The sequence below is a fragment of the Carassius auratus genome, unplaced genomic scaffold, assembly GCF_003368295.1.
Source record: "Carassius auratus strain Wakin unplaced genomic scaffold, ASM336829v1 scaf_tig00003923, whole genome shotgun sequence".
NCBI lineage: Eukaryota > Metazoa > Chordata > Actinopteri > Cypriniformes > Cyprinidae > Carassius > Carassius auratus.
In genome coordinates, this window is record NW_020523568.1 from 94623 (window position 1) to 113216 (window position 18594).

General features: G+C 35.9%; 1 pseudogene; it reads right to left on the reverse strand.

The window, feature by feature from the left end:
• Positions 1-4672: 4672 nt before the first annotated feature.
• LOC113070427 (angiopoietin-2-like) lies at positions 4673-17677 on the reverse strand (annotated as a pseudogene).
• Between the last annotated feature and the right edge of the window lie 917 nt (positions 17678-18594).

The following is an 18594-nucleotide window of genomic DNA, read 5'->3' on the forward strand; positions in this document are numbered from 1 at the left end:
TTAAGGAAATATAGGTTATTGAAATGCATTTCTAAATGAATTGCAATCATTGGTTTTCTGCACTGAAATTATAAATGGCAAACTAAGATGTGAATCATTTTGAGCACAACATCTGCTGAGGGACTTACTGTATTGTGCTTTTCAATTAGCTTGGTCTACAGGACCCCATTATATTCCCATCTCTCTGTACGCTACTTGCAAAGTGTCTTATTGTTCAACTAAAACTTGAATCTAAATGCAATGTTCCCCTTTTTCCTGACATTTTGATTGACGGTTGGTGGTGAAGTGAATTTGAAGTTGACAAGCCCAAGGCTCTATGCACCCATTCAGTTGATAGAGCTACTTCATTCCATTCTTTTTCTCATCTCTCAGCTCACCGCAATGGAGACACTCAAGCACGACAGAAGAAGAATAACTTTTACTCCATAATAAAGTGTCCTCTGCCTCCTTGCATTGGTTTCTCTCTCCTCCTGCCTTGTCCTCCTCACACAGGAGGGAGCCAGTCAACAAGTAGCCAGGGGTCATATCAACAATTTTATTAGCTCTTCATGTTCGCTCCTAATAAATATGCTATTAGAAAAGGAAAGTTTAAAAAAAGAGCTAAATAAATAATTAAACCTATTAACTCATGGCTTGCATTTCCTGTCTGAATCAAATATTTATTCTGTGCCCTGGGTCAAGTCTGTGCCTTGCTTTAATAGATTCTGTCAAGTTCTTTTTGAGGTGAAAAAGAAGGAGACACCTCAGCTGTCAGAGTAGAGCTGGAGACTGAGCTTTAATTATACTAAAGCTTCAAGAAAGTAAGTTATTAATAAATTTGACAACTTTATTTTTTACATATTTACTTGTATTATCATAGTAGTATTATCATATTTACAATATCTATATACCATATGTCCTAAATATAGAATCAAAAGCTAATCAAGTATTTGTTTGCAGCATTCTTTTTTTTTTTTTGCATAAATAATTATATATATATATATATATATATATATATATATATATATATATATATATATATATATATATTATTATTATTATTATTATTATTATTATTATTATTATTATTATTATTATTAATATTTTTACTTTTTTTTAAATGCAGCAGAACTAGGGATGGATTAATATTACATTTCTGTCTGATATGGATAAGCCAATAATTACTTTCGTGTTATGGACCATAACTGAACTGGAAGATATTCAGTACTATTATATATTATTTTATCCTATTTTGTCAAAATAAATGACAAATAAAACTGAACCTAAAATAAATATAATTAAAATCCTAACCGTGAATTTAGCTCCCATAACATTATAATGTACAGTACGAACAATTTATATTCATTTTGAGATTGTTTTAAAAGATTGCCTTTAAATGAACATTTGATTAAGATAAGCGAATTAAAAGAAGGGAAAACTGATACTTAAAAATAAAAAAACTCTGAGATGTCACAAATACTGTGCATAATGTTGTATTGGGAAAATTCAGCTTCGCTATCACAAGAATAAATTACATTTGAAAATATAAATGTAAATGTAAAATGTAAACTATTTTTATTAAATAAATGCAGCTTCGGTGAGCATAAGAGACTTGTTTCAAAAACATTAAAAAGCTTATCAACTCCAAACCTTTGATCTGTAATGTAATTCATACTTTATCTGTGAACAGATGCCTGATAATGTCTGCTGCACATAAACACATCTAGATTGCGTTTTCACATGCATCACCAAATCATCCTGTCAATACGGCAGAATGCACTGTGAACAGATTGTTTTGTTGGTCTCAAAATGCAGTTGCGGAGCTCTTTTTTTATCTAATCTCAGCCCGCTCTAGCCCTCCATATAATACAAATGCAAGGAGTAGGCATTATTGCTCTACTTACATCCTCTGGAGGAAGACCCCTCCTTTTGGAATGACAACAGCAGAATGCATGTCACAGTCGGTACTCTTTTATATGTAAATATGCTGTTAGAAATAATAAGCTCGAGTAAAATGAAATGGAATCAAGGCTGAACAAATGAAGTGGATGATTTGCCATGATATAACATTCAGTTCGTTAAGAGTTGTTCTGAATAGCTTAACCAATTAACATCAGAATCTAAGAGACGAGATGAAAACAACTGAAATAAATGAATACAACATATTCTTCTTTTTGCATATACTGCAAAAGAAGCCACCCCCACCACAGAGAAAGACCCTAGACTTTGAAGTGCTAATAGGTTAGATCATTATCCAGCCAACGCTGACAGATGACTACGTTCGCAGATGCATTTGCAACAATATGTTCTCTATGTTTCAGCAGCATTAACAAGCCCATTCTGATGGTCTTCCAGCCTTTTGGACCATCATTTGTTAGTGCACAGATCTGTGATGCCTTATAAGCAAGTATCACACGATTCCCCCATCAATCACCCTTTTTTCAGTCCATCATTCAGCCATCTGTTTGAGAAAACGGCATAAAAGTAGCCTAGCAATAGTTATGACTGACATGAATAAGTAGCATGATAAGAGAGAAATGGGAGAACAGTTTCTTTAATACATACACATCAGTTCTTTAATACATACACAGCTTCTATTTGGTTCTAGAAACATGGTGTTGTGTGCCGTGAATGCCCCCTGCTGGCAAAAAGAAACATTTTGTCTGCAAACATGAGCGACAAGAAACATGCTACATGTTAACACAATGTTTGAATGCAAAAACCGGTCTCACTCGAGGTCAGGATTCTCTGCTCTATCAAGCCATTAGTATCACACCGTCCCCTGGATTCATTATGGCACGTCCCTGACTTCACCCTGTCTTCACATCCTATGTGGAACTGAGGCCAGACAGAGATTTATGTGTTGAAACTATGCAAACCCTCCCTACTGAGCTTGCCTTCTTCTCCGTTCTCTTGCTCAAGGAGATGATAAATTCTTGGAGGTGCTCAAAGGCTCTTCTGGTGTGGAACCCCCTGTCAAAGTAGGGCATCTCATTTGCACACTGAACCAAGTTTATATAATGATGGAGTCAACAAACAATATATGCTCCAAGGCAAGGTTCATACCTGCTTTAAACCGGGAGGAGCCAGCTGTCCAGATCTCTCTTTAAACCCAAATATGATGGAACCACCCAAGTTTAACCCTCATTTCACCAGCGGTAATCAATCACAGCTGCTGCTGGGCCCGTAATAATGTTGTGCTAGTTGTTATTGCGCATGAGAAATGTCTTCATCTATACATGCCTTATAGTATATTTATGACAAATGGGTGGCGAATCGATGCAGAATCTCATGTGAAAGAGCACACCAGGTAAGTCTCCTTGCTCTCTGGACACGGATGAATGGGGTTGTAGACCAGAGCATTAAATCATGACAGTACTAGCATGGCTAAGTGCTGAGAATGAACATAGGTCAGCAGGCCAAGAGATTCAGTCTCTGAAAAGTGTTTTATAGGAACAGAAGGAAGGGCCTTTATTGAATGATTCATGAAGTGGTTGGCATAAAAGCGTGGCTAATATAGACTCTTAACACGCTGCATGGATGTTCAATCTTCTACAGCAGCTTAAACAGCTTAAAATCAAACTTGCTGATTTTGCAATTATGAAAAAGGAAGAGTGCAAGCATAGACAACAGCACAATTATTACCTTACAGTGGATTTGAGGCTGAGTCCTACATTGCGTACCAGCAGAGCTCTCAACCACATTTTAGCCTACCTGGGGTTGTGAATGCGAGGTTTGCAGGCTGGATTGAGTGCAATAAAAAGAAGCATACTGCAAAATAATGACAAGAAAGATCTTTCTGTTGAGCTGTTGTCACAGGCTACAGCATATGACTCCTCAAAACCAGATCTTTTTAGTAAATCAAGAACATTCAGTGTGACCAGTGTAGTCTGATACCCAAAACAAATGACTTTTATGAACAGGTTCTTTTTAGTGAATCAAAAAAATGGGTTGCACTTTATTTTACAGTACGTGTACTAACATGTACTTATAGTGTAGGCTACTTACAGTGTATTTATCTAAGAAAGTTCTGGTAACACAAGGTAACTACATGGGGTAGGGTTAGGTTTAGGGGTAGTTTCAGGGTTAGTACCTAGTTGTTACATAGTTATTGTAATTACTATAATAAGTACATAGTATGTACATGAGGAACAGGACTGTAAAATAAAGTGCTACCAAAAAATGCATTCTATGAGTATAGTCTGATTCTCGAATGAATGACTGTTAGTTTGAGTGAATCAAAAACTTGTAACATGACTCCCAAATGAATGACTTCTAAGAAACTGTTAGTGAATCAAGCACATAATATGCTTACCATTGTAAACTGACTCCTGAGCGAGCAGTTTCTTTTAGCCAGTCAAAAACATACACCACAAGCAGTTTTGTCTGATTCACAATCAAAGTTAATCTTATGAGATGTTTCTTTTTAGTGAATCAAAAAATACAGTCTTATTACCAAATGAATAAGCAGTTTAATGAATAGTTCAAATAGATCCGTCGTTGAATCCTTCAGTGAACCGAATCAATCAGACTGTTTACTGAATCATTATCTGGCTTACATACTGATCTACAACTTTTTCATAAGTTATTGTTTTCAGTCACTTTAGTATCGTGTTCCTTTCTTTTTGATTCAACATTTTTATCATTATTTCATACAGTATGTTTATCATAAAACATGTACAAAATTGTAATGACTGAATATTCATATAGGCCTATACTGTATAGAAGACTTGAACAGACTTCTTTATGAAAGACTGATTTGATGTCTGTTACAAATGAATATTTATGATAAAAGGTATGCTTTTAAAACGTACACCTGTTGTAGTGTCTTGAGCACTTTTATAGAGGAATTCTCTCTTAAACCCTTTATAAGCACTAGAATGGGAGAAGAAATCTCAGGAGAGCCGATGTTCCACTGGATGGAAAAGGTTATTGTTTTACCAGACGGACATTGGGCTCAAACAACAAATGTAAGCACTGATCAGCCATTCCAGTTCATTGCATTTTCAGAAGAGCTTTGCTATACAGGGAGATAAAACATTTATGGCACAATATGTGTCTGTTTCGCCAGACTAAACAAACAAAACTGAGACAGATTGAATGGCCACAATGACATGGGCACAAGCTGTCCAATGCATAAGTTGTCCATCTTTTTCATTGGTGTCACCTCACCAGCTTGTTTGGATGATTTGGCTGTCAGTAAAGTCAAATGACCAATTTGTGAGAGTCTCTTCCTGCTTTTAGATGTCCACAGGCCGTATCATCATAGTGGTCATAGTCACCATCCAGCTGGGCCCTTTCCAGTAGTACCACTTTATACAGTTATACCGTATCACATTGGAGTTTCCAGAATAGTATATACCATTGAGATTGGATGGACCACAAGCTTCAAACCACCACCCTGCAGGGACAAAAGGCAAGTGATTTGCATAATCTAATTAATATTCATTAGCCAAACAATTGCAATACAGTCAGTTTTATTTTAATATTATTTATATACTATTATTGTATGTATTAATATTTCGAAAACTAAAATATAAATATAAACATTTATATTTATCTTTATTTATTTTATTTATTTAGCTGCCAAGGCAACATTTCAAAAATTTTCATCTAATATTTACATTTTAATTAAACTTTCTTTCTAATTTCAGTTTTAGTTAAAGAAATAGTTCATTCAAAAATTGAAAATTAGCTAAAAACTCAAATTTGGAGAAATTTAGCATTCCATCCCTTGCTCACCAATGGATCCTCTGAGTAAATGGGTGCCGTCAGAATGAGAGTCCAAACAGCTGATAAACACACCAAAGTAATCCACAAGACTCCTGTCACCATTATTATGATGTTTTTATCAGCAACCATTCACTCCAGACAATCCACTGGTGAGCAAATGTTGTTATGCAAAATTTATCTTAAAGAAACAGATGAACTGTTACTTTTATGATAAGAACACTGAATATAGGCTTTTTAAATTCAGCCTCTGTCAGAGAGTATCTGCACAAGACTCGGCAGATGTGCATCACACTGACTTGGCATTGAAATAAAATAGCGGATATGCCTCAAGTTTGATCAAATATTTTGTACACAACTTTCTGAGCTTTGATTTATTCTAAGCAGCACACAAGGGATGGATTTATGTGTGTTTTGTGAGGTAGCTTTACCTTTTGGAGGTAAGGAGGGAGCTGGGTTTCAGCACCTCTGATGTGTGGCTCTGCTTAATTATAGTAAAAAGTGTCTAAGATTTAATACGTTTTTAACGAGATCCCTGATCACATCAGCCCAACCTTCAGAGTTTGTGCAGCACATTTCAGTGAGTATTGTTTTGTGGTTCTGTCATAGTGTAATGCAGTCTTCAGAAAAAGCACCGCCAACTGTATTGAACCTAACAGCAAACCTACCTAGCTAACACTAGTGGCTCTTTGAGGGGGAAATATAATAGTAAAACATGCAAAGTATGACATGACCCCTTTGATACCACGAGGGAAAAAAGTTTTGGCCATATTTTTTGGGACCAGTTTCATTATTTATGTCAAGTAATTGTGAACCGCTGGTTTAATTAACAGATTTTAGATACCACTACTTTCTCAGTTGGCATGGAAATACCTGATACTTTGACATCGTTGTAGTTCTTATTTTAGATAACATTGGAAAATTAGTTTTCATTATATGCTATTTAATAATTATGTACACTGTTAGAAAGAATGTAAATGTGATACCTCCGGTGGCCATCTGAGCACACTTGCAGCTACACTGGTCATTGTCCTGATCCTTAGTGCTAAACAGGGTTCCTGACTGGGTAAGGCTACTGGTTCGTCCAGCTGTACCACTGAAACCACTTGCATGAAGACTGAGGAGAGAAAGAAAAATACTGAAGATTTCAACATATGGATGGACACAGAAAATATAACACACAAATGGTGGTTTTAAATTGATTAAATGGTGAAAGTAATGGCATTCATAATGTTAATCTTTTGAAGTTTCTATTCATCAAAGAATCCTGAAAAAAATGAGGACCATTTCCTCAAAAACATAAAATAGCACAACTGTTTGCAACATAATAAGACATTGTCTTGAGCAGCAAGTCAGCATATTAGAATGATTTCTGATGGATCATGTGACAATGAAAACTGGAGTAAAGGCGGCTGAAACTTCAGCTTTGACATCACAAGAATAAATTAAAATATGAATGGAAAACTTTTTTTATTTTTTATATATTTCCAAATAAACTGTTTTGTTCTCAGAGACCCCCTAGCACCCACATGGCACACTGGTTATGTAACCCCCTGAAAATCAGTACTTGTACAATCATTATTTGTATAAACACTTCTATCATGCAGTCCTGATCTGAAATACATCCCTAAAATGTCTATGGCTGAAGGTGTGCCAGGAAACTTTGCTACTACCACCTTCTCTTTATTGCCACTTCTTATGTTGAGTTACAGCATTATCTTGCTTAATGAGCTCAGACACAAATCCTGTTTTATATAAATTAACTTAAATACTATACACAAAGGATCACTTTAACATACACTGTTTTTTTTATTTTTGTTTTACATAATCTTATGAAAGCGTCTAATGCATCTAATCTAATGCATCCACTGTTAACCCAGAAATTGGACTAGCTGTAAGCCTTTATAAGATATGAGTGATTTTTCTTTTCTTTGAGTCTCTAAGACTCATTACTGTGCATTACAAAGATATTCAGCCTCCATTATCCACAATCCATTGTTGATGATATCTCAACACACTCTCAGAAATAAAGGTACAACAGCTGTCACTGGGGCGGTAACTTTTCAAAAGGTACACTTTTGTACCTATTAGGTTCTAATATGTACAATTTAAGTACCAATATGTACCTTTTAGATACAATAATGGACCCTTTGAGTACAAACATTTTTGAAAATGTACCGCCCCAGTGATGGCTGCTGTATCTTTTTTATGATGCAGGAAGGACTGCAGGCACACTATGTCGGAGAAAGGACCACACAGCTAGGGACTGCAGGAGATTGTGTTGGCATTAAAACATTTTTGCACCATAGGTTGCTTGGCTGGTTAATCCCAAACGGGCCCAACATCCTCAAGACCCTGCCAGGATTCTCAACACGCTAATAAAATGCACACTTACCATATGAGGTAAAGTAGAAAACAAACATGGTGGGATTTGGCAAGTGTTTGCTCAGCATTTGCTCTACCTGTTTACACACACACATACACACATTGGTGTTTCCATCTGATACACTGCTTCAACACTCTCCCAATTATTTATTTTGAGTTAAATTTAATATTTCTGGTTCTGGTTCATTCACTGTATAAGTATGCCTACAAGCAGTGCTGCATGTTTAATTGCATCCCTTAAGAGAGGTGTGAGATTTGTATAACTCAGAAGTTTTCTGGCAAAGCCTCATGCTTTTTTGAATTGTTTGACCTGTTTTTCATTTCTAGGCAGATCTGCACCTGGGATCGGCAGACAAGAAGCAATATTGATGGTGTGAGAAATGGTGGTTTACCCTAAATGTTGCTCGTCGTTTTGACATATGCACAAGTGCTTTTTATCGAAGAAAAATTACAAAGACAAGCCAAAAAAGAAATTAAACATGCCAATAACGTACTGAAAATGTAATTCACTCTGCAAATCTAAATGCTATTTAATACAGAATAAAACATGGCTGTAATTAAAAACCTGAAATACTGGAGATTTTTATCTTCTGCTATTTTGTTTTTCCGAAGTCACTTGTATCCATCTAGGTATCATTTACATTGGAGACTGGTTGGATGTGCCTGCCAGGCCAATTTTATCCCCAGCACTTTATGAATTAACTCACGTCCTGATGCTAATACATAGGAAGCATCTTCAAATGCTGAGCAGGAGTTTTTAATTTGGGAGAGAGTATTGAAATGAGTCTGGCGCTGGAATTCATCATGTAACTGTTTTGTAATCAGTAATATGCGATCAGTGGAGGATAGAGTTCTCTTCCGCACACTGTTTTGCCATCTCCATTTCACTTTCCACTTGTTATCCATTTCAGTTAAATTATAATTCAAAATGTTACCAAATGTTTTCTGTTGCTAATTTGGATTATTCAAACAAAAGGTTATATTAGGGAACCCTTCATACTTCAAGCAAAAACAATGCCATTAGACCAATCATATTGGACTGTATCTGACCTCGAATTTATCTGAAATTTGGTTGTTAAAATGGTTGTGTGTATATATATATATATCCTCTATAACTACTGTAATACAAGACTGAAACTATTTAACATTTTGATACCTGTATTTCTTATCCTCTCCGTCAATGTAGAAATGATCATATTGAGAATAAGCCTGCTGTCCCTCTGCGTCTTTGAGGTGGACCTGGAGAGTGTAGTCCTTTGATGTTGTTAGCAGGTGGATGACATCATTCCCTAACCAGTGTTCTCCTGATGGATCTCCAAATCCCTATGCCATATGTGAAGAAAAGACCGAAAAAAAAAAGTTGCTCATTTTCATTTCATTTCAAACTATCTTTGTCAAACAACATGAAATCATTAATTTCCAGTGTTGAGTAGTACACTGAAAAAAAAAAAAAAATTACGAATTACGAAACTATTTTCACTCAAATTGCTAGTAAATTTCACCAAATGTTCACAAAATGAAATAATATTTTTTTTAAAAATTACAATAATTTACAATGTAAGGGAGCTGTGTGTAGTTCAGATTATGTCTGAAATTATTATTTTATGAGTATTGCATAAGTATTTACATTGTGGAAAGATGCTTCAGAAGGACAATCCTGAATTTCCATCAGCTTGGCCCAGCAAATGATACGGCACATTTGAACACTGTGAGATTTGGTAGTGCAGTTGGGCATTCAAATGCTTCAGTGCACATGTTATCAGCAATCTAGAGGGGCTCCCCACTCCCATGCTCCATCTGGGGCCAAATATTTATCATTCACTTGTAAAAACATTTTCTTGGAAAACAACAAGGAAAAGAGAAAACAAAACTTGTGCGGTTCTGACGCCCTCCCAGAGCAGCCATAGCAATGTGTCTGTCGAAGTGGCACAGGTGAAATAAATTACCACTGTTTTTGCATTTAAAACTCAACAGTTTCCAAACAAATCATCTCTCCAGGATTTTACTTTTACAGGTCGAAAACACAGATTTTTAATGGAGCATTACTAATAATGAACTCTCCTTATAGTCTGTAACTTGTTTTAAATAATGGACGCAGTTTGTAAATGATGGCATCCTACTTCAATTCAAATTTATTTTCTTATCATTTCTCTTCTCAAGACTTCAAATGACCCTGTGACCAAATTAACTTATCCTCCCAGATAGGGAGGGATTGCAGGTGTAACAACATGGGAGACATCGGAATGCAGAGACAGCCAATCAAAATTCTCTTCCTCACAGAAAGGTCAATGGGGTCACAAACGCATCAGTGTTCTATGGCTGTAGATGTCAGACACCATGCATGAGATAAACTTTCATCAGTGCAGGTTAATAATGTATGTGTTTTAAATGTTAGGCACCTCAGATTAATGGTAGCAGTAATCAAGAAATCTCAATAAGAGATAGGCAGGCTCACGTGTAATTTATACAGTATGTCTTCATTAAAGGAGTGATCATACTTCACTGTCTAAAGCAAAATCTAGAAAAAAATATTTTAAGCAATCTTTAATGATGGCACAAAATTAAATTCTTAAAGCTAGGTATACAATGTTCACCTCATCATATCATGGCAATATGTGGCATTTTCCAAAACATGATATTATGGAAATTTACCAGAAGGGGTTTTCCCCCCTTATTTTTCAAGATATTAGATGTATGAAGACCTGCTTAATGCTGATATCTGTGATAAAAACCTAACCTGATCAGAGACAGAGAATAGCATTCCCACAGCCAAACTGTGGAAAGACAACCACAATTCCTCCTAAAGCTATAACCTACGAATACGCTAAATTGATTACATTTGGAAAATGATCTAATTGGCAGTGGACAGGTTGCTCCTACCAGTTTGTATTCATTCCAGCCTCGGTTGAAATCTACTGATCCATCATAGCGATGCTGAAAGACAGTCCAGCCACCTCCTTTAGTTTTCATGTCACAGAACACCTGGTCAGAAACAACATCACAGAAACATAAACATGACCTAAATATGCAAATATACTTTGTAATTTTACACATTTAACAATAGAGAAAATGAAGTAGTATGAACTAAATGTAAATGAAACATTACTTTTCTTAATATTAATATTAGGGACAAAACTATGCCTTGCAATGGGTTATTTGATAAAAAAAAAAAAAAAACATACTGAGAGATCCTTTGCAAGGCTGTATTTTACAAAGGACAGCTGTGGTAATTTTCCATTATTTCATTATTACAGTAATATTTGTGTAAGGATTTGGTAAATAAGTTGCAGTTTAGAGATTTGACTGGAAATTCCCAGGATTCACCACAAAGCACATATCAACTCATGAAGTAAAAAAAAAAAAAAGACTAATCAGGTGATCTCCACCAAAACTTTTACTGACCATTGATTTGGTATTGAACACAAAACAACTTAACAATTTACTGTTTTGTGGCAAAAACAGTGAATTAATATGAGCGATGAGCAGCAAAATGAAATTATAAAAGGGCAGCTCATTGAATTCCATCATCTGAATCCATCAAAAATAATTAAACCCAATCCCATAAAGGATTTTAGTCTCAAATATAAATATGTCTAGCCTGTGGGTGTCAAGTGAAAGCATTCCAATATCCTCTGTATGATTTTTCTCCATTTTTTTTTTAGAAGAACTATGCTTAAGGAGAAGGCAAAAAGCAATAAGATCTTCTTGGCAAAAAAAAAGTGGGATAACGTACATTTCCATCCCTTGGCGGGACTAGCTCATTTAGCAAAGCTGGTCTTAAGACATCCACTGTGAAACTTTAAACAGCTAATCAGGGTTTAAAGACAAAGCATTCTCATTAATGACATCTGTTGAGAGGTTGCTTTTTGGGAGAATTAATTGATTTCATTTTTACTCTGAACAACATATCCTTCTATTTGCATAACAGATGTGAGATAGGCTTTGTTTTCTTCTTCTAAAACTTTAGCTTGTTTCTAGCAGCAAAAACGTATTTAAAACATTCACGGTAATATAACAATAAGTGTGCATCACCGGTCAAGATTTTCCAAAGGAACCATATGTAATCAATAAACTTCAATAAGCACTGATTAATATCACTCATAAATATATTGATTTGTATTTCATTATGGAATTTGACCTCTAAATGAAAAGAGCCACCCAGTGTGTTTCCCTGCGAGGTGGCACTCTCACTCACTGCATTAAACCCTGTGTTGGCAGGAAGCTTCCGAACCTTTGCCAAACACCTGGCTCTTATGCCCACAGGAAATGGAGGGGAAGACCAATGAGTGCACAGAAAAATAACGAATAACAAAAGTAATTTTAGCCACATTTTATAAATGTTCTTCACCCCAAGAGCCTGCCAAAAATTAGATTTGACTCTCGAAGTCAAAGGCAAAACACAAACCTTTAGAGGTTTTCATGTGGTGCCGTAGGGCAAGATTCTGAAATAAATACGGGAACATATTCATAGTTACATGCACTGAGAATTGGCCTGAAGGAAATGTTTCTCTGACATCTTGATTTGGTTTTCTGATCCACATGACATTTTCATCTTCGCCTTTTTTCTAAGACTTACTGAAATTGCAGTTTATTAGAACATTTTGTCCTTTCATATTATAATTTAGTCCTCAGAAACAACACAAAGAATTACATGTCAGGAGAGCTTAGTTTCTTGAGCAGTCAAGACACATGCCAAGATTAATGCTTTACAAAATGGTTTTGTTTTGCATGAAACTTGAGAAACTTGAGAATATATGTATATATATATATATATATATATATATATATATATATATATATATATATATATATATTCCATCAAAGTGATAGTTAAAAAATGGTTACAATCTACAAACCTTAGTTTTCTGGGTTGAGTTAGGAAGATTAATGTTGTAAATCCCACTTTCTGTAACTCCAGATTTGAATATCTCAGCACAGTCTCTGAACATCAACATCTCCTTTTCAACTGGAGTGGAAATATCTGGAAATACATGGGATATTATTAAGTTTGTGAAAAATAAATAAAAGTACACGTAGGTCCTTTTGGTATTTTGTTTGGTTTAATCAATTTTTGATTTACACCTCAATCTTCCTGGAAATTTGCTTGAGAGACCCCCAATTGGAATTTAAGCAGTGGCCCAGTTCAGAGAGAATCTTTTGTTCCCACTGAGCTGGTCGTATGCAGCTTAGCCTTTGGTAATGTGAATTGGCACTAACCGTTAGAGTGAGTGACCATAGCCAGTAGCTGCTGCACTGTGTCAGAGAGTGTGGCCTGCTGTCGTTGGAGCAGTGTGCTGTTACGAGTGGAGCTGGCCAGTTCTCCCTCCAGCAGGCTGACCAGGTGATTCTGTCTGTCCAACAGATCCAACAGCTGCTGTTTCTCCTGCTGGATGGCCTCAAGCTCTCTGCTGTGCCTGGCCTCCATGGCAGCAAAACGCTGTTCTAGATAGCTAAGAAGAAATAGGCTTGGTTCATATATGGCCTTGCTATTTGCATATAACAAGCTCAATGTTTTTTAGAAAACTCTCTATACAACATGGTGGATTTAACTTCAAGCTTGTTGACCTTTGTATACAATATCATCACCAAATTAACACGAACCATAGCACCTTTAAATAGTTGGAGTGAAGACAATGAAACATACAATATCAACATATCTAGTATGTAGATACTTGTATGTAAGTTTACATAAATGTAAATAATTATATGCACAGTATGCGCAACTTTAGAGATGCATAAATCTTTATGAACATTTTGAAGACTAGCCAGAACTGAAATGGTTGGAGTTCAGTCAAAGTCCTATGGTTCAAAATAGTAAGATTGAATCATTTCACTGATTTGATCTCATTCAGCAAAATTAATTCAACTTCTATTCAAATCATTTTGTTCATTTCTTTCATTTTATGTTAGTTAAAATTATGGAGTTAAAATTTAATCTGCAGTGGCTAATTTATTTATAAAGGAAGTCCAGGAATTATTCTGTTTTAAATATTTGTATTACGGGAAGCACATATATATGGTGCCCTAAACACAATCGTTGTGTCTTACTATATTGATTGTCATATCAAATCCTAATTTTTCATATTTCAGTCTGTGAATAGCTGTTTGTTGGTTCCCGCCGCTCTCAGCACAGACGACAGCCTTTGAATGAGCCCTCAGATTCCACATCACCACACCTCTGTGAGCCTTAGAGGCTGGTAGACCTGTGAACACCTGGATACCCGCTGCCGTTCAACAGATGGTGTGGTTGGCTGGGCTTCTCTATCAAATCCAAATCAACACTCTGACAGGCTGTGTGTGTTGGCACCATACCAAGCTCCAAATAAAGACAATAAATCCCACAGGCCTGATCTTTGTGAGTCCGACTAATGACTTTGCGGCAGTTTTTTTATTGAAACGCTCCACCCACACATATTGAACAAGCTACTTTCAGCTAGTCGAAAGAAACAATCCCTTAATCTCTCTTTGCTTGCTGTTTCTGTTCTTCTAGCATGCATCCTTTCAAGGAGCTCTGCACTTGAGTATACCTTGTTAGCTGTCTGAAAATACACTAAATTGTTTTGTTTTTTACGATGACTGTTTATAGTCATCTACATTTCTGCAGATTAAACATTGCTATTGTTAAGCTGTAACGATATTGTAAAGCACCTTGTCTCAAAAAAATATTGTGCAATGATATTTAAATCCTAAATAGATTATCTTACTGTCCCATTTTCAGACAGTAAGTTTAAGTTTCCACAAAAAGTTTGCATATTTTAATTTGGGATAGCAGAAAGAGCCACACTTCCCCAAAGACCCACAGGGAAAGATGAAAACACATTACCTTGTGTCAAAGGTGTTCACTGCTCTGCAGCATCACTGTTTATTTGAATGCAGTTATAAAGTCAAAAAATAGATGTGAAACAGGTGATGCTTGTTTGATAATAGTTTATTTTTTCGTATATGAAATAGTAAACACCTGGAATAAAAGGTACAATTTAAAATATCTCTTTTATCATTGATGAGATGATTTTGGGGCTGTTTACACCAAAAATTAAAATTATGTCATCATTTATTCACCCTCATGTTGTTTCTGTATGTCTTTCTTCTGTAGAACATAATAGCTAATTTTTGAAGAATATTTGGTAACCAAACATTTTGTTTCCCATTGACTTCCACTGTATGGCAAAAAATACAACGGAAGTCAATGGGAACTGAATCTTCTTGCTTACAAACATTCTTCTTTTGTGCTATGCAAAATAAGGAAATGCATACAGCAGTTTTGGAAGACATGTGTAAGTAAATGTTGGACACTGTTCATTTACTCACTCTTGTTCGTCTTACTCACAAATGGGGATTTTTTTAAAGAAAATGTTAATTCTTCTGTCCCTCTTATTGAAAGTCCATTCTACCAAGATATTGTCTTTTAGTTGCATATAAACATCGATCAAAGGCACGTACACAGAGCACATCAAATATGGTAAACAGAAGTTCAAATATATACAAACTTCATTGGGTCATGCACACATTAGCAAGTATGTTTTAGTCTCCATTTACAATATTTGATATATTTGATACATACTGTACAGATGGACATGAGGTACAATTTTATTGTATATTTTAAAAAGGGCAAACAAATACTAAATAAAAAGAAGGCTGTAAAGAGGCAACGTGATGTAATTAATATTCATAGGTACTATTGCGTAATGCATGGTTCTAGCACATACACATTTTCATCGATTTGAACAAATGTTTATGTTTGAATATATTTAGAGGTATAATATCACAGTTCATTTGCATCTTGTAACACGTTTGCCTTTGTTTTCTGTTTCACAAATACGCATTAATTTACATTTGCAAACATACGCTTTTGCATTTGTAACAACTTTAGAGACAGCGGTCACGTACAGGTGGGAGTGACTTAGATGCTGCACATTTCCAGACGACTCACCTGTTTTTGTCATTGAGGCGGGAGACCTCCTGTGTTTTGCTCTAAGAGCTGTGTCTCCAGCCGGTTGGTACTCAGAGAGTATTCCAGCAGCTGGATCTCCAGACGACTGGTTTGGTTCAGCACCTGCAAACAGGCCCACATGACAGACAAGTGGAAAGAGAGATTACCTTTAAAATATTCAATAGACATGGGAGAATGAGGAGGCTTTTCTTGTCCAACTACTATGGTTTTCATCTTTACTTGAATACAAATGTGCAGGATTTTGTAGTTAAATGTTGAAGGTTGGACCAGATGTTTTCCTGCAGCATTATGTATGCAAACTTTATCCGAAAAAATATTTTAATGAGTTTTATTTAGGGTTAAAGGAAGAGCTCACCCAAAATGTATGGTTGTTCCAAAATCGAATGACTTTCTTTCTTCCACAGAACACAAAAATAAATAATCCAGAGACTGTGCTGGTCACACTTTTCCGTTCAATTACAATGTACTGAGTCTCATGCACTATATTCCAGGTCACATTACAGAATTTGTGTGAGGAACATCAAATGTTTCTGTATTTACTGACAATCTTCACTTCAATAAGTTTTAAACAGCTTTTGATTCACTGAAATAAAATAAATGAAAAACCATAAACGTTCACAAGTTGGAGAGGTCCTGTTCATTGTATTTGCATACAAGATTTCAGAACTATCATTTTTTTGCACCACAGAAGAAAGAAACTTATGGATTTGGGGCAACATAAGGGTTTGAAAATAATTACGGATGGTTCGTTTCTGGGTGAACTGTTCTTTAAGTTTGTGAAGCCATAATCAAGTCATCCAACACTCAGAAGTCACACATAGATCAGCAGTGATTATCCCATCATGCCTGTTCCTTCAAACAGCTACATGTTTTTTCAGCAGGTCAAACACAGCAATATACTGTAAGCCCTATAACAAAAGCAGCCAAATATTTTTCAGGGCTGTTCTATGATGTCACTGAACTGCTGACTGTGAAAAAATGAAGGCAAAAACATAAACAGTGTGAAACAATCACTCTTTGAGAGGATAAACACTATATCTGTTTTAGTTGGGCTATTTTCACTGCCTCTCTGATTCTTTTCCAACACTACTCTGCATGGCCACTTAACCTTGCTTATGTTGGCCATGAATTTAGAGTGAAAACACACACACAGTATCCAAAATGAGCAGCAGTGCTTTGAGCATCAACTGTGATGCACTGAGGCCTAATTTTGTGAACTTGCTTACTGCAAAAGATTAAAAATGCTCAGCCATTGACCTCCAAGAATTGAATTCAGTTCTGAGTCGCCAATGCAAATTATTGAGCAGTTTGCTTATCATACAAGGTGATTTTTCAAAAGATGATTTTCATGGCTGCTTGTCTTCTAAATGTGATTTAAGCAATCAGAGAAAAAGTAGCATTTCACAGCAAAGACAGTCTGAAGCTGCAGTTAGAACAGGGGTGCTATATGTTTGTCTGGATGCTGTCAGTCTCATTTGATCAGGCTCACCTGTGTCTCCACATCTGTCAGTTTGCGTGTGTTTTCAGCTGATTGGCTTAGAAGATTGGTTCCGATCTCCAGCATGGTGGCTGTCTGAGTGTGAATGACATTACGCTCCATCTCTGATCGCACGTTCTCCTGAATATAGCTCTCCAGCTGTAAACATGACATTAGACACATCATCAAACATACACATACATCTCCATCTGCTAAGCTTGTTAACCTCACAAGAGCCTTTTATATTGTTTATGGTGTAATAACATCATGTTCTTAAAATCACTCAAATGTGTATAAATTAATTTTCTATAATAGTTTACTGAATACTTTTATATGTATATATATATATATCTTTATAACTTCCAATATACGTTGCCTCTAAGTGCTTTCAAGCTTGAGTCACCTCTCTACTGCAATCTTGGCACATTCCATGTAAGTTATTATAGTCCCTGAGAGATTGAATAATGTTGATCGTAACTGTGTGTATAAATATGTATATTTATGATGCCAACAGAGACCAACAGTGGTAACACTGATCCAACCAAACCAAAACCCAACTAAATAAATGCATCTGTTGATCTAATGCAGTCTCATCCCAAGGCGTCATATACAGTACTGACACTTTTGACATTTCGTCAACATCCTACGCACATGGCACCCTCTAGCGTCAATATTAGATGCAGATTATGGGTTAGGGTTAGGGTTAGGGTTGGGGTTAGGGTTAGGGTTAGACATTTATCTGTGTCTAATATTGACGCTAGAGGGTGCCATGTGCATAGGATGTTGACGAAATGTCAAAAGTGTCAGTATATGACGCCTTGGTATGAGAATGGCCTGGTCGATCTGTCGGTGGTTGTTGGTTGTTGGCATCTGTCAGTGTAGTGTGAATTAACCTATAGTGATAATGTTATTTAAACTTGAAAAGTTCATGAGAAGTTTTTCAAACCGGCCAAAACAACACAAAAACAATCAATTTGAAATGCATGGTTGGATAACAATGCTAAAAACAAGTACTGTACTGAACTATCAGTCTTACTGACTGTGCTTGACCCCCTCTCGGACAAATTAACTT